Source organism: Drosophila mojavensis, unplaced genomic scaffold (assembly GCF_018153725.1).
Source record: "Drosophila mojavensis isolate 15081-1352.22 unplaced genomic scaffold, ASM1815372v1 contig_36, whole genome shotgun sequence".
NCBI lineage: Eukaryota > Metazoa > Arthropoda > Insecta > Diptera > Drosophilidae > Drosophila > Drosophila mojavensis.
The window spans coordinates 12,724,727-12,745,326 of record NW_025318858.1 but is presented as its reverse complement, the minus strand read 5'-3'; the positions used below and the strand labels follow the sequence as shown (position 1 = coordinate 12,745,326).

The window sequence follows — 20,600 nt, the reverse complement described above, 5'->3', positions numbered from 1 at the left end:
ACAAAATTCTTTGAATCTTTATTGTTGAAGTTTGTTTAATATTGTAAGTTGAAATAAATTTGAGCGCATTCAAATGTATTTTCAGTTGCTTTTGAGAGAAAAAAAATAAAATAAAAATATATATACAGATGAATATGAATAATTTCTTCTCAATTTCTGTGCAAATAAAAGTTGAACATTTGATATATCCGGCATAAGTTTAAGCAACTGCTATATATCTATTTTCCTACTAGGTATTTGCACTGTTTTATATTTTAACTTAACTTATTGTACATTGTTATAATTACTAAATATAATAATTATATTATTTAAAAAAATTTAAAATATAAAAATTTTATAGAATTCCAAATTTCTATTTATTTCTTTGTTAAAGGAAAATTAAATTAGTCATGCTTATGTAAAATATCATTCTTATCCCTAAAAAATCATCTTGATAATAATTATTTGTGCCCGGTATCCATTACCACGCAAATTATTCTGCTCCCATTCACATTTACATATCTCAATATATTTATAAAATTCTTTCAAATTTATGCATAAAACTCTTCACTTTTGTTTTGTTGCCTTGACAACCCGTTGTTATGTAAGCGGCATGATTTGATGGCTGTCATAGAAACAAAACAAAAACTAAAACAAAACCTATTTGCCGTCTTGTATTTTTGCTTTCTTTATCCATTATGCTAATTGAAAGGAACGTTTTGAGAGATAGCATTTAAATGGAATTATATATGTATGTATATATATTCATTATATTTCTTTATTTTTTGTCACTTTTTTGTCTATTATTGTCTATTATTGTCCTTGACAGCGCCCGTATGCTCGCTAACACGTAATTAACTGTCATTGGTTTGCAGTTTGGCTTTTAGCTTTTAGCTCTTGGCTCATCGTCTAATTAATCGTTTCTTCAAAATGCCAATTTGTTATTTTTATTTATGAATTTATTTTTCAATTTGTTTGATTTTTTTTTTTTTTTTTTTTTTTTTTTTGTTGGCTGCTGCGTTTTCTTTTCCGACAATTAAGCAAGTTTTGTGCAATTGCGCCCGTGCGATATCAAAAACTATGGCTGGCGCTTTATGCTTTGCTTACCCACGGCGAGGTTAAACTTTGACCTAGTTATTCAATTTGAGTTTGAGTTTGAGTTGCGACGCCGGCAATTCATCATGTTGCAAATGTTATTCAAAACGGCAAAAACAACAACAAATTTAAATTTAAATAAAATTGTGCAAATATTTGCATAGCCAGTCGCATGGCCAGCAATTAAATTGAGTCTACTTCGCGGCGCCTTCGCAACGCCCATTGACGCGCGCCTCCTCTCGAGATGCCAGCGTTAAAACTAAAAGTTTTTTTTTATCATTATTAATTTCATTTCGTTTTGCGCTCTTAATTTCATAATTATTATATTGTATTTTTTTTTTTTTTTTTGGCAAGAACTTGACCAGACTCTTGTCTATAAATAGACAACACTTGCGCGGCTAAAGACAAACAATGCCAGTTATTAATATATTAGTTATTTAAACAATGGGCCATGCAAAAAAACAACGAAATAACGAAATTAATAATAGCACTGAAGAGTCATCGAGAGTCACTTCAAGCTGTCAACCACATACATAGCTGTTGGCATGTGATGTAGGCGTATGTGGAACTAGAGATGGTACATTGCAAACGTCAACTATCGCTGGCTGCTTAATAATTGGGAAGGAAAAAGTTTAGCTCAACCATTTGTCAAACTGTAGAGATGGACAAACGGCATGCGATAGTCATCGCTATAGACAGTAGAGATTTTCTCGTTGGCAAAATATGATCAATCTATGCATATACAAACAAAAAATGTTTATAACCATATTCTATTTATTTATAAAGTGGGTACATTTTTCGTGATAACTATCACAGCTCTATATTGAGCATATAGACACATCTTTTCACTTAATAGAGTCGGTCAGCTGTAAGCGATAGATATGGTTTCATATTATAAATATTCATGGATGGTGTAAATATCGAATTAAAAATTAAGATATAATATAAGCAGTATCTTTAAAAAAGTGAGAGAAATTGATGTACTTAATGGTTAAGCAGAGTATTTCAGAGTATCGAACGAATAAATTAACAATTATTATATAATAATAATAATAAATAATACTGAAATAATGATTAATAATTATGGTCATGAAAAACTTATTGCTAAATGAACAACTACCAAAGTAGAACAAGCAAGTAAATCAATCATAAAATGTCGAACCTTCTCCTTTTTTAACCTTTCTGAGCAAAACTTCAAATTAAGCGCACATTAGACTCATGTCGAAACAATTTCAACAGTTTTTCTACTTTAATAATTCCATTTCATGCATAAAGCTCGAGTTCCATATTAATAGTTCGATATCATTAATCATGGCATAGAGAACTCATACACCCATCACTAATATGCCAGAAATTGGAGCTCTATAGAATGGGTCTCAGTCAAGCCAGTAGTACGATCAGCGGGCGGGCGGCCCGGCATGCACTTGATAGTTCATTATACCAAATTGGGCTAACCTCATATGGGTGTTATGATTATATATTCACATATATGTGTATGTATATATGTATGATATACAAATGTACTCGCATATCGGAGCACGTATTACTGTCGTCCATTTGCGGAAACAGCTATCGACAATAAATGTATAGCGTAATACAATTTCACGCTTGAGACCAGGGCCAAGTGGAGTTGGCTTTGGCTACTGGTTATAGACCAGACAATTAGCCAACAACAACAACAAAAAGTAAATGTTTTGATTTGTTTTGTTCGCAAACGCCACTTAATAGATCAAAAATGGAAATGTCTGAAAGAGAAACAGATGTTTGAAGCTTGGTACTACTTTGGAACCACATAAATGAGATACATATGTTAGAGGTCGTCTAGCATAAGAATACAAAGCCACAGTCAAGGCGAATAAACTGTAACAACTTCTGAGCAAATGAACTGTATCTAATTGGATTTACCAGCTAACTGATCATAGTCGGATATATTATACATAACCATATACATATATATATATATATATGAATGTTGTATATATGTATATATGTGCATGTGTTGCGGTAATCTGTAATTGGGTCATTTCGTGTGGCAGCTGGTGTGCCGTTATTCCATGTGAGTGTCATGAAGGAAATTATGTCACACCAAAAGTTTTGACAGGCTGAGGAAATTGTGCTCTAATAAAAAGCCAAAAAAAAATAATAAAAAGTAAAAAATATATATACAAAAATAAAAAAAAACAAAACTTCAACTCTTCAACTCATTTGCGGTCATGTTGCAAACGGAAAACGTCGCTCGGCTATAATCACAAAATAATAACCAAAAGCTCCACAATCCACTCTAGAGTTATATAGCCCCGCTCTTCCGAAAATTGGCCCTACGCTGCGGAAATAGCGGGTTTTTTTGGATTTCCAGACAAACGATGAGATAGCGTGAGAGCGTGAGAGTGAGATAGAGAGAGAGAGAGGCAGATAAAGTGCCATCATAAACGCCATTTAATTGTACGAAGTAGCAGCTGAGCCAAGGGAATGCCAGCGATAAGCCAAACAGACATTGGACAATTGCCTGACCTGGTTTCCATTACGAGCTTGGCAGCGGGACAGGCGGGGGAGCTGGGGTTATGTAAATGATTGCACTCGTGAGTGCACTTACCAAAATTAGTTCACAACTTTTAGTTTTGGTTTCAAATTGAATTTGTTTTACACTTGCCAAAGAGTATTTGGATTTGTTGAAGAGGCGTGCAGGCAGGGAGAGCGACGGGGAGAGAGAGAGAGGGAGAGAGGGGAGGACTGAGAGAAAAAGACAGATATAGTATAATATGACATATGGAATGACGGGAGAGAAAGAAAGGAGAGAAACCGAGGCGAAGAAAGAAACTGAGCAGAGAAGAAATCGGAAAAAATGAGCAAGAGTGAGTAGTTCTGTCCCAAAAGGGACAAGATTAGACAAGAAGAATACTTTATATACTTACTTTATTTACTATACTTTGAATATCGAAAAAAAAAAAATATATTATACATTTGTAAATAAATATTTGGTATATACTGAAATACTCTATACTCCATAAACTGAAAGAGCATTTGAAACTCGTTAAGTTGATTGCCAAAAGCTCTGTTGTCTGTCATGCGATTGATTTTGTTGATCTTTAATTTGATCGTTGTTGTTATTGTGTTTCGTCAAAAAGTTTGACTGTTTTACATGCCAAACACACACACTGAAGCACACACTCACACATACGTTGTCTTAGCTGCAAATGGGCCAGCTTGGCACGATTTTTGGTGTAGTTCTTAAGCGCAATGTCGTGCCATGAAATGCAAACACATAAAACATATAAAAGAAAAAAAAAAAAAGAAAAAAACAAAAGCGATTTAAAATCGTGCTGCAATGCTACAAATAATTTGGTAAATAAACCAATGCCAAAGCGGACCTGCTCAAAGCCAGATAGAGAGCTATCAACAGAGAGAGATAGAGAGAGACAGCAAGAAAGAGCGACAAAGTGTAGCCGGTGGCAACAGCCTCAACCTGTGCCACTTCCCAGAGAGACAATGCGCCAATGATGACGACAATGAGAAGCGGGCAATAAAATTGACAGACAAGAATGAAAGTGGTGAAATTTATTTAGCCCGGCTTCGGCTATGGCTCCGTCTCCGTCTCCGTCTTCATCTCCGTATCGCTCTTTCTCTCTGTCTCTCTGTCTGTCTGATTGTCTGTCTCCTGTTCCCCCCTCGCTGGCTGGATGGCTGCTTCTAGCTGAAAGTGAGCGACAAAACAGTGACAGGCCACTGTGAACAGTTTGTAGACCGGACCAGATCGCAACGGGCCAATTCCAAAGCCATAATAATTCTTAAATAAAAGCAAGCAAAACCGAAAACCGAAACGTGAGAGCGACTTTCGTTGAGCGCGTTTAAAGACGCGCACAAAACGCGCACGCCGCTTGCAGCTGACAGAAAGCGCGTCTAATTACAGCAACAACAGCAATCGACTTCGACCCGGCTATGCGGCACGCGGCACGCGGCTCTTTTTCTAATGAGCTCTCGGCATTTAGAAACAAAATTCTAAATGACAGTTGACAGTCAACAAATTGAGGCCAAATCGTCGACCAACCGCAACGCATGGATCGCGCACTCCCGTTCCGTTTCGGGTCGAGCTTTGAACTGCCCCAAAGCTGCAATTAAATATATTTATTTTTGTTTCTCTCTTGTGATTTGTCATTTATCATATTTGTCACACTTTTTTTTTGCTGCTGCTGTGCTTCTTGCTGTTCTTGTTGTTTTTGTTGTTATCATTTATGATTTAACAGCTGTTCGTGAATTTTCTTTAAAATGTAATTTAAATCGTGATTTCGCAAAATTCGTTCTGGTTACGCAGCTGCAATGCAGCTTTACAACAATTATATTCGAGTTAATAATCATTACAGTTAAATGTCGTACCGTTATAGTTTATATATAGTTATTATATGCACTTAAATGGCTGATTCATAACTTCGTTCAAGCAGCTGTTCAGCAATACGTAAACAAAATATAATTAAACATTTTAAAAATATTTAGAAACTTTAACCCTACTAAAATACAAATGCAAAAATAATTTTATTTTAATTGCATTTTTATGGTGTATATATAATTGTTATATAAATAAAATATTCCAAATATTCTTTATATAATACTTATCTCTTATACATATGCATATCTCGTCTCGTTCTTTTTAACACAACCTGCTGATTCGTTTGAGCCTTTCCCCTTTCCCACTCACCATTCCATTCCGTTCCACAATTCTCTCTCTTCACTTTGTATGTAGTAGTGTATTATTTTTCAACTTTTTATTTACTCTGGCAATTCCGTGTCGCTAATTAGCAGCTAAGTTGTTTGGACCAACCTCTGTTTTATGGCTGAACCGTGCTACCCCCAAAAACCTAAGCGGAATGGCCCAGAACATGGGCCAAGCACACGCACACACACACACACACACAAAGTCACAAGTCACAGCGCTGAGGCAACAACTATGCTAAGTTATGCAGAAACGTGCAGTTTTTATTTGGTCATAAACCCTTCGGCCAAGGCTCAAACTTAGCTCCAACCGGGCTAAAGCTGACACATAGCGGTGATCAGTTGATGAGGTTTTTGTATGTTTTTTTTATACCGACATATATACGTATATATATTTGTACATCTATATCTATATATATATTTCTCGTACCAACTCCCGGTTAGGCTTTTTATTTTTCTGTGTTGTGTTTTCAATTGTTTCCCTTTTTATACCCAGCACCAATTGGTACGTTGGGTATAAGTGCTTGACGCAATTGCAAAAACTGCTGCTATATTTATTATATATATTAAGCATTACGAATCGAACTTAATTGATTTTCGAATGTCAATATTATGCCAAATTATATAATAACTAAAACTATTAACTATTAATGCTAAACCAGATTATCTAAACATTACAGTTATATTTATATATACATAAAAATATGAGAAATGGAATGAACTAATATAAAAAATATTAAGAATTAAAAACTTTCTTTAAAATAAAATTATATGAAATAATTAAATTATATTAAAGTATTAAAACAAATAATAATAATTTAAGAACTAAAAAAAAATAAAATATTTACATTCATTTATACGGATATAAAAATTCATAACAGATTAAAAATAAAACAGAACAGATTGCAAAATAAATTAAGAAAAAATAATAATACATAAATATAAAATAATAATGAGATAATAACAAATATAAAACTATTTAACAGAAATATACAATTAATCAATTTTAAGATTTTGAATTCAAAATTTAAATTCAGAGGAAATAACAAATTCAAATATTTGGAAAAAAAAATATAAAAAAATAAAGAAAATGATAATAAAATTCAAAAAATAAAATATAAATAAAAATACATAATATCTACATATAAAAGTTTTAAATAATGTTTATAAATCTTTTTATTTTCCATACCCAGTTCTTTATCAGCCGATAAAAATAATTTAAAATATATAATGCAAATTATATGATTTAAGCACATCTTTAGATTCTTCTAGAATTTCTACCATTTTCTCTCTTACCTAACTACACTGAACAGGATATCTGGTAGTCCATATCATCACCGTCTGGCGCATATTTATTTCTTTTTCTTTTTCGTGCCGTGGCAACTTTAATGGCTTCTGTGTGACGACGATGTCGAACAGCTGGAAGTTGGCTTGGAAAGCGTGGGTAATTTTCATTTCGCCTGACAATAAAAATATAATTATGACTGCGTTGTTTATGTTGCACAAACTCCTCGACTTGTATGCAAATATATACAACTATATAAAGGAAAGAGAGAGAGAGAGAGAGAGAGAGTCTTTGGCAATTCGACAGCTTGTGAGAATGATGTCGAGTCACTGCACATTCGCCAGGAAGTTGTGCAATTTGTCTGGCCATCTAAGCATTGGTTCGGTCGGTATATATCCTCGCTCAAGAAAAGATCTACGCATGACTTGGCTGAATGCCAATGAATGAACAAAAGACTTTCAGTTTCCAATTGCTTTTATTTCGCATTTCTTTTGATCTTCGCATCTCTGTTTTGCTCTTCATTTCGAGCATCCTGTTGCTTCCTTTCTTTTGAGTTTTGAGGTTTAGGTTTTTGGGATTGGAATTGGAGTTGGAGTTGGGATTTTTGTGTTCGGCTTCTGCTCGGGTTCCTCCCTCCTTCACATTTGTGGATATTTGTGTGCTCGCAAAAACTCGTTTAACGTCAGGCAGTCGCGCTGCTAATTAGGTGATTTTTCGAGTTCGAGCAAGTCTTATTTATTATGAATTTTTTTCTCAATTTTTTGGTTTTGGTTTTTGTTTTTTACGTTTTTTGTTCGGGTGGGCGCTCACATCTCGTCGCCGTCTGGCAGCAATTACAATAAAAGCAGCTTCAGTTCGTGCTCTTGCATTTTCAGTTTCCTGTTACCAAAAATAAAATAAATTGCGACGACTGATGTTGGCACTTAATGAATTGCGCCAGCACCACGTCGAAGCTCTTTAAAACCAACGGCACGTCTTGGGCTCTTTGCTGATTAATTGTGATAAAAAAAAAAAGACTAGCCAGAGAGCGAGCGAGCGAGATAGACTGAGAAGTACTTTCAGATGTTATAAATATTATATTACTAAATGAAGTTGCATTCCTTGTAAGGCACTCAATGCTCATGACCAAAAACATTTCATAGCGTTGCAGTTCGTAAAATTGAATGCATTTTTCGCTTTTGCAAATGTCAAAATAGCGTCGCGAATAATGCAAATTATATAGCATCATATAAGATAGATAATTTGAAGATGAGTTGCATAAGGTTTACTTTGCTCATAAACCTTTAAACTCAGACTGACAATAATTTCAGTTTTTATATCATTGTAAAAAAAAAAAAAAAAAAAAAAAAAAGCGTTTCTCCATGATCTACTAAAATTCGGACTACATTTTTAGTTCATCAATTTCTTTATCTTTCTTTTTTAGTCTTAACAAATTTACCAATAGTATTCCCACTTAACTCAACTGTAAAATGTGTAGAGCACATTCCATAAATGTTTATTCATTCAAGTCTAGAATACTATACCATCATTATCCAAATACCTATCTCGTTCGCTAGATCATTTGTAACCTATATCGTTATAGCCATTATAAACACTACGACTTCCGCCTTCAGCTATTACATGTCCAACTGCTCTGCGCTCTATACAAGGCACAAATCTTTCTAGTTGACGACAATCATTAGCTAGTTATGGCATTTGCCACGCCCATCTGACACAGTGTGTATGTTTGTGTGTGTTTGTTTGCCCTAAAGAAAGACCGTTAACTCTCCATTTATAAACCTTTTTCCGGTTCTAATGACACGACTCAACGTTCCGTAGGCCAAGCCCAAAAAGCTGCCCAGCAATATACAAAGTACTACTAGACTTACATCTATATATATATATATATATATATATATATATATGTAAGTATGCCTGTAAGTCTGTTTATATGTATGTGTAAGTACACACATTACACTGCACAAACTCCATTAATTTCTAAAAGCTATAGACAACATTCAGCCATATATGGCTGAGAGAACAACAAAGGAACCAAAGAACCCAAGCACAAATAATTCTTATTGCTGTTTGTCTTGGCTTTAGAGTCGAGTGAGCAGCAGGAGGTAGAGAAGGTAGCTGGGAGGGGGGTGTCACCCCAGACTTGAGCTCAAACACGAGCTCGAGCCGCAACTCTGACTCATATGCACTTTGGAATTGTTCAATGGGGCACAAAGCTTGACTGGGTACATAAGTGGGCCGCCAGAGACACGTGTGTGCCCCTCTCGCTCGCTATGGACATATATAATATATATATGTATATGTATGTATATACATATATTGCTGTCTGTCTAGGCCTCGCTTTGGCTGCAACAGCAGCCCACATTAGAAGGCATACAAAATGGACTTGCAGTTCATTAATTTTCATTGTCAGCCATTTTCGGGGCGGCTATGCAAATGTCAAAACTTTTAACGCTCAAGCGAAAAAAAAAAATAAATAAAAGAAAAATGTCACAAGCATCGATGACTCACAGGCCAGATGCGATACCAGACTGGCCAGATCACAGCCATATATATATATACATATATGCCCACCTCTGTTGCAGAGTGAACTGCATTTTTGACAAGTTTTTATGGGTCGATTACATAAGTAGCTCAGGTTTCAAGCTCCAGCTCTGGCTGAGCCGCTGGATCCCCAGGCTTGGGGCATACATTTTAAATAAATTATGTAAATTTTCGCTCGTTACCTTTGAATATCTTCATTTTGGTGACACAGGCGGCATAGTTCTAAGTTCAATTGTTACAGCTGTGTCAGGGGACCACGTGACGTCTGATATTTGATAATGCCCCCGCAAAGTTTTGTTTTCCTTATATTTTTGTGTTCTTCGTCAGATGCCCGCTGACTTTTTCACTTAAATTGTTTGCTTTTGTTTTCGTGCTTGCTCAATGAAAAATTCCTTAGTTGTCGCTGCGGTTGCTGTTGTTGTTTCTTAATTAGAGAGCGGTCCACACTATACAAACTCCAGCTATCGACATCATTTAGCCAACAGCACGACGCACGCTGTCAGCGCATTTCCATCCGTTCCAGACACTTTCTAAGCAAACATTTTGATCAGATAACAAGTCAATTAGGTCTGGACACGATTTGAGCATAATGTGTTAAACTCATAGAGCGAGCATATGATAATGATAATCATAATGATACTGTTATATTGTGTTAACTTACATTATACCAGGCGATAATGTCTATTAGCTTAGGGGCATAGAAATTGCAGTGAGCCAAGATTGAAGTCGGCTAAAACAAAAACGATTTCAACCCAACTCTGACCTATTTTTTTAAGTTTTCCTTAGCCCCATTTAGCAGTCATTGCTTTGCCTAAATTCTCTAGGCCACACTCAATAAGCCTCATACAATTTTATATACATACATTTAGGGGTGGGTGCAGAGAGATATTTAGTGAAAAATTGCCTTAATTTCAGGCACACACACAAAATGCGAGCACAGCAAAGATTTCCAGCAGAAACAAAAGTGAAAACTTTCACTTTTGATATTTGTGTAGAGCGCAACATTTATGTTTAGTCGGTTTTTTGTGTTTCTTTATACCACACGATTTAAAATCTGACTGCCCTGCGACTGTTATATCTTTGATATTACCATAAATTTGAATTTCGTTTACATCATCAACGACCCAAGCGACGACGACGACCACGTCGACGCTGGCGATGGCGATGACGACCTCTCTCGGCGCTTCTCATGTATAAAGAATTGTTGAAAACTAAGGCTGGGCCTTTCTTTCGGCCAACACGTCGGGCTTTACGTGCGTGCGTGTGTGTGTGTTTTCGATTTTTTTGTTTTTTTTTGTTTTTTGTTTATTGTGTGTATTTTAATGCGATAATTTAAAACTTTTTCGCTTTCATTTCGTTTAAGCTTTGGCTATTAATCAGTTATGAGTCTTCAGTCTTGATACAACAAGTTAACCTTTTTCCAAATGCCACCGACGCTTGAAGAATCTCCTCCAGACAATTGATTGCGCAAGCTGCGAGCCCCCCCGACCGACCCACACGGCGGGAGGGCCACACCAGGCCCATTTATCTTACAGTTTTTCAATTAAACTTTGTTTATTTCTTCGTTACATGGCTTTGTTGTTGTGGTTTCTGTTTTCAGTTGTTGTTGTTGTTGCTTTGTTACTCTGCATAGATAACAATTTAATTTTTGCTATTTGCCCCGTTTTCAATTGCGCACGGCCTAACATGCATGCTAAATTGCTCAGATAAAAAACACATTAGGCTGAATAGTATTTTTTTTTGCGGAAATACCAGATAGACTGTATAACGTACTTACATAAGAATCGCTTGAAATTCGCCAGAAATCAGTAGTAGAAAATCTTATATAAGAGTGCGAACTAGTTGCTTATGACAAAAGTCGGCTCTCTGAGGAGTTCGTAACAAATTACACGGAATAGTTAGTTGAGAATGGAAGTACGCATTCCAGAAACGGGGCAGAAAATGTTAATTTAAATACATATACTAGATTCTTGAAATTACAATGAACTGGCAAGAAGATGCCAAAGATACTACATTATATATATGTATATGTATAGCCTTTTGTCTACATAACATGCGTAGTATTTGCTCTTAACTTTCGTTGAGTTTTGCAACCCAGTTATCTACAGCTCTACAGAAATTCTTTTGTGCATGTGAATGAACCATGAGCCAGCGTAGAGAAACAAAAAAATATATATGTATATGTATATATGTATATATAAAGGAAACCCTTTTTATTCTCAGCGACACTCATAACCCACTTACAACAAAAGCCGAGAGCCAATGGACTAAATAGACTATATTTTTAGATACGTGTTGGCCAATTTTTTTATATTTTTTGTCTTTTGCTTCTTGTTTCTTTCAGCTTGTTGATTTTACCAGGCACTTTGAAAATATTTCAATGGAATTTCTTGTCGGAACGGCACCTTCACACAGCTTGGCCAGTCAACAATAATAGCCCTGAACTTTCGTTGGGTTGTTAACTTGTTGCTGTTGTTGCAGCTTTTTGTTGTTGTTGTTGTTGTTGTTTTTTGTGTTGCATTCGCTCCACATATGTACAGCTGTTTTTAATTTAAAACTTCATTTCAAACCGAAATGAAACTTGTTTTCCAGCATTTTTGTTTCTCATTTTTGCAGTGGGTGCAGTTGTTGCTCTGTCTCTACTGTCTATATTATATATTATTAAATATTTTGTTGTGCTCCCTTGAATATTAATTTTCTGTTTTTGAACTTGACGAAAATGTAAGAAAACAAAAAACAATAAGTATGGCTTAGTTAAGCAGAATTCTAAATACTCTAACTGTGTGCCTATAATTGTTTATATATATAGGAGTAAAGGCAATAGAATAATTCTGAAACAAAAACAACAACAAAAATAGATTATTATTGATGTTTGAGAAATTTTATAATAAGGAAATCGTATACAATATCTTATAGTTATATAATCTTAAGCCAAAATGTACTAATACATTTTGTTGTAAATTTTATTGAGTTAAAAAACAAAAAAAACGTTCTGCACCGAGACTAGATTTACTTTATTATAAAGAGATTAGAGCAGAGTCTAATAGAAACCTAGGACTCGGACTATAAAGAAAATATACCGTATAGACTCTACATTAATATGAAGAACTTATACTTCAGTGACTTCTTTTATTATGCATGCCAAAATTCATAAAAATCAGCCAATACCCTTCGTTAGGGTATACCAAATGAGAGTAATACATATAAATAAGCAAAAGTGGCATTGTGTTGGCATTAATTTACAGTGGTCGATGGAACATGTTTAATGCATTTTATATGCATTTTTCTTTGTCAATAATTGAATTTTCGGAATTTCAAGTTCCCAACAGATCAGATGCGCTATCTCACTCTAAATATAAATAAATATAAAAATATGTATATATTTTTCTCTCTCTCTCTCTCTCTCTCTCTCGGTTACCCTATCTCTCTCTCTCTTCTCTCCTTGTTGTTGCATATTTTTTTGGCTTTTATTTATGTGATTTGCATTTGCTTTTGTCATATTGTCTTTTGCCTCTTGCTTTCGATTTTCGCCTTTATTTTTGTTGAATTACTTTAATGTTTTTACTTATTAACGCTTTTATTTGATTTTTTCTGCTGCTGTTTTTCGCCACTTGTGTTTAACTATTGAAATACTGAAATTGCTTATTTCAGCTATACTTTGCCATCGCGCAGCCCAAAGAATTTCAAAGTTGTGTAATCACAATTTCATTGAAGTTTCTGGCTTTGAAGGTAGCTGAGAAAATTCATTGGAATGCCAAAATGACCAACAGAAAAATGAGCATAAGCCAAAAACCAGCAGAAATTAAATTCTGTTTTCAAGTTGCCTTAAGATCATGTGCTTAAATTATGTTGGGAAGATCACGAATTTTTTTTTTGGATAATCTTCAATCGATTCAACTGAAATACTAGATGCATGATTCTATATTTTATTAAATTTTTGTTTGCATTCAATTGCCCAATTTACTTGAAATAAAATAAAGCTTATGTAATAAAGATGTTTTTGAAATTTGATATTTTAGATTAAGGCTTTCAGTGCACCAAGTTTCCAGCTTAAGCTCTCCCACATGAACTTGGTTCATCAGGCTTATTTTAGATTCTGTTGAAATTCTATCATCAAATGGAAACCCTCTGAGCATATTTGCTTACAAAATTCTCAATCAATTTTGTGGTAAATATCCCATAGAAATCCCTAGTTTATTCCACTAAACATGCTCCCACGCTACGCCGAGTTTGAACAACCTATTAGAACATCTATGAGTAGTACTTTGACTACTTGTTTGCCTAGTTAGCCAGGTCTTTAACATTCCACATGGATTGTCAATGCTTATGAAATTCTGGTTTCAAATGCAAAGCCTCTCTCACTATCTTTTTTTCTCTCTCTCTCTCTCTCTCTCTCTCTCTCTCTCTCTCTCTCTCTCTCTCTCTCCTCTCTTTCTCTGTGTGTCCAGGGCACAGTTCAAGCAAAGCGAATGTCTGGGCCAACAAACTGCAGGAAGTTCTATTTGTATTTGCTTAAACACTTGTCAATACCCAAGCCGCCAAGACCCCCAACACCAGTCAAAGAACCCTGTTTAGCACTGCCATCCATCCCAGGTATGATGTGAGCTGTCTTGTGTATGTGTGTGTGTGTATTTGTTGCGTGGTGCCATATCCCAATGCATTGGGCATTGGGTTACCTGTTCTGTGTATTTTGTTGCACTTTTTGCCGCTTCGGCTTCGACAATATTTAAATAGGAAATTAGGGTCGACTTGGCTGGCTGGCTGACTGGCTGGTTAGCTGGCTGCTTGGCTGTCTGCTGTTCCAGCTTGGCTTCCGCCTCTGGCAACGCCCTGGGGCCCGTTTTTCCAACAGTAAGCCGAGCCCAAGGCGCTTTCACAAGGTTTCCCGCAGTTTGCATAGAATGCATTGCAGTTGACTCTATGTGACTATGTCATGTTTTTTTTCTTCACTTACGGTTTGGTTTTTTTTTCTTTTTTTTTTTTTTTAGCCATGCTAATTAAAGCCGGGCTGAACCGGATTTAATTAACTGCATTTACTGTTAGCGCTAAACTGGTGCACTTTTTTTTACTACTAGAGGATTATATCGATGCACCATGAATTATGTTGATGCAGAGATGCAGATGCCTAGATAAGGTGGAAATATTTGTAATCAATTGATAGTCTTTTTGAGCTTGGATATACGTAATAGCATATAGCATATACAAAGTATCCACAGACTGATTTTGATATTTAAATATCAAAAGGTTGTCTAATAAAGATTAAACAATATAAATATAATTAATCAATGTAATTTTAATAATTTTAAATATATATAAATAAAAATATTTATTATGAAATATTATTATTTATTTAAATCATTTGATGAAATGAATTAAATTTCATAAATAATAATTATCGGTAAAAGTTTATGGATATGAAACGATTTTATTTATTTATTTTTTTTATTTATTTATTATTTTGATATTATTATTATTATTATTATTATTATTATTATTAATGTTTTTATTTTTTTTTATAACTAAGCTTTATGGTAACGCTATTAATAATTATTGTGTTTTAGCATACAAATACATATTATTACTCAATTAGGTCTTTATTTTATAAACTAAAAAATTAGTTTTTATTATTTCTATTTATTTGTTATTTAATTTCGAGCGACTTTAAACCGATTTTGGATTCTACATTTCCTGGTATATAAAAAGCTAAGCCAATTGATATTGAGCTACTACATCATCATGTTTCTAAATATACCAGCTACATTCTCCATTCTCGTGACATAATTCTAAAGCTATATCAAATTTTGGCACTATATGATATATATAATACCTTTAGCAGTACCTTTAGATAAGATCAACCATCTCTCTTCATACTCACAGCATAATTGTCAATCACATTAAATCATATCAACTAAATCAAAAGTTTTCTTAAGAAACACTCTGCTAAAGAATTTCCTTTTGGTGAGGTATTTATAGAGTATCTGCTCTTCGATGCAAGGCCAAACAGTAATCTCTCGTATATTCTCGTATTTTATTTTGCTATTATTGCACCACATTAAAGGATGCACATCTTATGGCTTACATCTGACTCTCGGCTAATGTTTATTATTTTTCACTTTTAATTGCAGCTCAACGGCAAATTCTCCATATATGTATCTCTGTCTGTGTGTGTGGACAAGGAAGCTCGTGTTTGAAGGTAAGCGACTTGGCATAGCCAACGGTATCTCGGACGCCACTTGTCCAGCTGACTTTGTGTGTGATTTTTTTAATGTTTTAAACAAGTTCTTGAGTTAATTGCCCAGCGCAATCATTGGCTGGCGGCTCAGTTCAACAATTTGTGCAATCACCATGTGAAAATAGCTATATTTCACAATAAATATGAAATGTATATGAAATAAAGAGAGAAACAACAAAGAAAAAACCCCAACATTGTCAGCATGACTAAGAATTGCCAACGCATTTGCTAACCAGCCAGACTTATAGGCAATATTTGGTATTTAACCAAATTGCGTAAATTGCAGAGCTCGGCTAAATGACAGTTTTTTGCTTTCGTTGTTGTTTTTGTTATTGTTGTTTTCTTTCTGCTTGCGGTGGAGAAAGGGGGCGTAGCTGTTAACTGGCTGAATTGTTCAAACTGACTCAATTTGTGTGGTGAACTTTGAGGCTCGCTTTGAATACCGGTTAATGGAAAGTTACATCAACTGGTCGGTTCGCTAATCGTTCTGGCCAACAAAACGTCTCTTTTGTCTTTCACTTCAAATTGGCTAATCTATTGGCTTACGCAAGGGTTGATGAGCGCGAGGTCAATATACTCACTCAGCTGAGATTATTCTGCCAAGCAAATGTACCTAAATAAAGCACGTAGCAATGCTGTCGGGTATTAGCAACGGCGGAATACTTGTTCGGAGTTCATGAAATGACTATAGACTCTATCTTCTCACAACTCTCTATCTTTATCTATATATAGTCCTATATATATAAACTTGTATATATATAATCTATTTCACAATCGATTTTCAATATTCAAAGACGATCTCAAGTCATTTCATTATTCAGCCAGCTGTCTGTAAACATTTTTAGTCTTTGTTCATATGTTGATAAGCCGCTTAATAAGATTCACGTCTATTCAGCGCTCAATTGATAATTTATTCATACGTTAATTGTTATTCAATGTTCTAAAGATATATAAATACACAACCTAATATGGAATTGCCAATTAGAGCATAAGCCGACAAATAAATTTTTTTTCTATGCATGTTTAATAAAACTAATTTACATGATTTTTATAGCCGACAAAGAACACAGCTAGATTAGCTTATATATAGTCACTTACACGCAATTTTATGTGTATCATACGATTTTTAATATACTTTTATGATATTTTGATTGAAATGATAAAATGAAATGTGATTTAATTTATTAGAATTTTTAATTTTAAATATATTTCTATCACAAATAAGATAAGAATTTATATTTTATCATCTGAAAACTCAGTATTGAATCTCAAGATCAGGCAAATAAGCTGTTAATATAGATAAATATATAAATTTTAACTGATATTCGATTCAACGAAACTAATAATAAATGATCCACTGTCAAAACACTTAATTCTCTGACCATCTCATATCTGTTACACTCCCCTCTGTTAAGAAAGCCCAAATTTTTAGCTCTCTGACATGGTAGTAAATTTCTGACCGGTCATCTCTAATATAATTTGCAGTTACGTGATTTTTTTTTTTTTTTGCTCTTTAATCTATTGTTATTGTTATTGTTGTTTGCCTTCATCAAGTTTGGCATGTTTTGTAAGGTTCCCGCAATGCTTTTTAATTGGATTAGAAAAAGGGTAGAACCAAACAAAATGCGCATAATACCCGTTGCTATTTTTGCAACGTTCTTGCTGTGCTTTAATTTAATTAAAAGGTCAACGTACCTCAATGCCGCTTCTTACAGAACACAAATCAACGTTTTTTTTTTCATCAGCCACTGAAACTACACAAAAATCTGTAAAAATAATAGAAAAGTGAGCACGTCAAAGATTTAATACTCTATACGATATATGAGTAGGAAGTGAGTGTTTGAGAAATGGTTTCGTTTTAGAAATAATTGATATATTATTTGAATATTACTAAATTATATAATGCTGGGATTTGTTTACTTTTCGCTATATGAATGACGTAGATTTTTGTAATGATCAAATATATAAAGAGACCATGCAGTCGATTTTAGAGTATCTCCATATGAAAAATAATTAAAATATTTTTTCTCTTTTAGATATTAATATATTAACTAAATTTTATCATTTTGGGATTTGATAGGATTCTGTTATATGAGTTGGAATAGAAGCATTGTAGAGGTCGATTAATCAGAAATAGGTTTCATTTGACTTGTGATAACAATTTTATGATATAATATAATAATATTTTCTGCTAACTCAAATTACTTTCATCGATACCTATAATATCAACATCTATATTTCGAATCTTTCTAGAATCATTTTATGTTCGATTACAGCATTATTATACCCTCTGGAAGTGTATAAGAGATTATTTTCTGTTTCACATTCTTAGCCAAGAATTTTTGGCAATTAGTTGGTCAGGAGGCGCACAGAAAAACAGTCAACAACAAAAATATATATACATATACATATACATATATATATATATATATATATAAATAAAAATAATGTTGTAGATCAAGTTTAAGTATTTAATGCCCGGCAGGCATTTCTGTCGGTTTTCTGAATTGTTGTTTGCCTGTTTTCTTTCGAGTGTTTTTTTAATTCCTAAATTTAATTTGCATGTTTGAAAATCATTAATTTGCCAGCTATTAAAAATTGCTGCCAGCGAAATTTTACGCTGTTTTTATTAGTTGTTGTTGCTGTGATTGTTGTTTTTTCTTAACAACAAATTAGCTGCTGTGTGCGCAACTGATTTGCATTTTGATTTTGCTTTTCCAAGCGGTTTTTTTTTTTTGTGCTTTACTTTTGTTGTTTTTTGTTTCTGTTTTCAAAAGGCCAGCTTAGGTTTTTGTTTAGTTTTTAGTGCAGCTAACAGCTCATAAAAATTACACTACACGAAACTGGTGAAATTTGAACGTAACGCCACAGTGCATTTAACTTTCGTTTCGATGGTTTTCCCTCGCTGAGCACAAGAAAGTTGTGCAAAGGGATGAACCAAGAGAGTGAGAGAGAGAGAGAGAAAAAAAAGAACCCGAAAGAAGTGCCATAAGTATAAAGTGGATTACTATTAGATTATGTTTTAGATAGCGAAAAGTTGCTCTTAGTATTATCTGAGGCTATTTCTTTTCGGTGTTATTTTAAAAAGTTAGAGGCTTGCTTATAATAACAGAAAGAATAGTCTGGGTTAGTGCAGGTTAGTTTGGGTCTGCTGCCTATTGACATGACGAGCCCATTTATGGTTCATTGAGGTAACAATTGGATATATATATTTACCTATTTTCTCTGTATTTAATTTGCAGTATTGTAATGCTTCTAGCTACGAAATATTTAGGCCTCTTCTGGGCATTTATATCTCTTTATTATTCTACATATTACTTGTTTATTTCTTGTTGAACAATATACAATTTTTATTAAATTTGAGTCCAGTCAATTTTCTATGAAATCTTTTCCGAAATAATTATTATTATATATATATATATTTTTTTTTTTTTCGAATATCAATCCTACCTAAATAATGAGCTCAGTTCGTATTAGATCAGCTCCTACTGCTTGCTTATGTAAGCCACTGAAATTGATCAAGTTTCAGCAATTTCTCTTTTATTTATGATAATCAGCTCTCTCTCTGCTGCTTCTTTGATAACCAACTCGTATCGGCTAGTGTCTATATTAAATATATATCAATTAGTTAAGAGTTTTGCCAAACAGCAGCTGCCGATTGCTTATAGAAGTTCAGTAGCCTTGAAAGTCTTTCTAGAAGAGCCCTTCCCAGGAATGTGTGAAATATTTTAAAGGGCAGAAGAACTGATAATAAAGAACTGATAATATTAAAGAAAATAAATCAGTAGAAATCAAAAGAAAGGGCTGAAACTTGATCGATTCCAGTGCCATCCATGGCCTCTGCATTGTCAGCTCTTCCTGCTGGTTCTCTCAAAACTATCTCAGTTCATATCGAGTCTATAGCAAATCCATATCGAGTACTTTTTTTCTTAATAGAACAACTTGATATTAATCAAGTCTTGTCAAGACAACTTTGTATATCTTCTTTTGTCTTTTATTTGTATTGCTTTGATTGCCAGCTCAGCAAAGATCCTTCCCGAAACATATCGAGCGCGAAACAATGGCAACAAAACGCACGTATGTACATATCTCTTTCTCTATAAGATAACCAAGAAGATATGCGGAAGTCTTGTTATACATGTATGTGTATATATGCACATATATATACATATAAGTAGATGTGTTTCTGGCATCGTAACATTTATTGGTATCGCCGCGCGAACACGCGTCAAACTTAACTCTCTTGGCTAATCAATCATGCGGCAAACATTCACTCAAGTCTTGCGGCTTGAATGAAAGTAATTTGAATAGCGCGTTTGTCGGCGTGGGTTTTGCGCTGTGCATTGTCGTCGTCGTTGCCGTCGTCGTAGTCTGCTTGATATTTACCTGTTTGTCTCTTGACAGGTAGTAACAAACGTATTCACACTTTGCCAAACGTTCGTCAATCAGTCAATAGTTGCGTCCCGATCAATTCGTACCGCTCGCACTGCACGTGTCAAGTGTAAAAAATGATATGAGTGCTCTTTAAGTGAAAGATCGACTTTTCTCTCTCTCTCTCTCTCTCTTTATTGTATTTTGATGTAGTCAGTCCCTTTGCCTTTAGCACACTTGAGTTTTATGGCTTTTCCCAGACGACGAGCGCATTTCGAGCAAACTCAGCGGTCAGTCTCTCCCTCTCTCTTACTCTCTGGGAGCAATCAACCGTTATGCAAGATGATGGAAGGTCTAGTGAAAAATCATTTTTTGTCTCTTTCCCTTCAGCTT

At 34.3% G+C, this 20,600-nt stretch overlaps 1 protein-coding gene across 1 annotated transcript in view; it reads left to right on the top strand.

Moving 5' to 3' along the window:
* LOC6576649 overlaps nucleotides 1-20,600 on the top strand; it is a 36,854-nt gene that overhangs the window by 3,427 nt on the left and 12,827 nt on the right. Inside the window, exon 2 of the mRNA XM_002002601.4 lies at nucleotides 15,730-15,797. The gene's annotated coding sequence lies outside the window, so the exon portion shown is untranslated. The remainder of the gene's footprint in view (nucleotides 1-15,729; nucleotides 15,798-20,600) is intronic.